At 42.0% G+C, this 1,064-nt stretch overlaps 1 pseudogene; it reads right to left on the bottom strand.

Moving 5' to 3' along the window:
• Window positions 1–313: 313 nt before the first annotated feature.
• Window positions 314–719, bottom strand: LOC140510189 (retinol-binding protein 1 pseudogene; annotated as a pseudogene).
• Between the last annotated feature and the right edge of the window lie 345 nt (window positions 720–1,064).

Genomic DNA, 1,064 nt, shown 5'->3' with positions numbered 1-1,064 from the left:
AGAAAGAAGGAAACCTCTCTTAAATAATAAGACAAACTAGGCACTCATAGGCTTTTTTAGGGTTTTTGTTTTCTTTGTTGAGAATGGAGGAGAGAAAGATGTGGCTGCTCAATAAAAGAAAAAGGTGCCTCTTTTTTTAAATGTCTGACAGTGATAATGTTTATTTGTAACGATTTCTTTTTTCATAAAGCAAGAGGACAGGTACACTGGCAGGGTTAGGCTATCTAAGTGGTTAGTCATCCCTGGCACTCTCACAGCAAGAATTGGTGGGGGTCAGTCAGACATTTTAATTCTGCCCTTCTTGGTGTCAAGCTCACTGTACCTTCCTCAAGGCTTGCTGGCATATGACACCTTGCACCCTCATTTCCAGATGCAGCTCATTGCCTTCAATCTAGCGTGTCCAGCATCGGCCTTCCTTCTCCCCTTTCTGCACTCCCTGGAGTTTGTCACCAGCCCAGCTCACCTTGGTCAGGTGTTTGAGGTTGTCCACGCTGGACAGATGCTCCTCAAATTCCTGCCCTGTGTCGAATTCCATGATGTAGTTCCTGAAAGTGCTCGGAGTGCAGATGTTCATATGGTCGCCATTCTGGATGATCTCTGTCCGTTTTGAGCAAGCAGGTGATTTTTCTAATAGCCACACTGACATCCAGGGCTTTCAGATACTCCTCGAAATTCTCATTGCTCAGCATTTTCCAATAACCATTGAAATCAACAAGCATTTCAGGTGTCAGCCACCTGCAGATACCTCAGACCAGAAAGGGTTTGCTCCCCACAGCTTGGCTTCTCCAGGATGTGGCAAAAGGTGCCTCTTAAAAGTCAAATGATACATATACATATGTTCGGCACCATGATTGAATTATAAAAGAGAAGAACATATTGTAACAGATGTCCCTGTTTGAGAGAAGAGTGAGGCCATACCTCTATTTCCTCTTAATGACTGTCTTAAAAAGCCAGAGAGGTTATAGATTCCTTAATTGATTGTCTTATTAAAAAAAGGCTATTGTCAACTTCTTTGAGGATTATCTTATTTTCTCTTTTTATGATTATCTTGAACTACTGAAAAT

Source organism: Notamacropus eugenii, chromosome 6 (genome assembly GCF_028372415.1).
Source record: "Notamacropus eugenii isolate mMacEug1 chromosome 6, mMacEug1.pri_v2, whole genome shotgun sequence".
Classification (NCBI taxonomy): domain Eukaryota; kingdom Metazoa; phylum Chordata; class Mammalia; order Diprotodontia; family Macropodidae; genus Notamacropus; species Notamacropus eugenii.
Note: the sequence above shows the minus strand (reverse complement) of the source record. Positions and strands in the feature narration are given on the sequence as shown.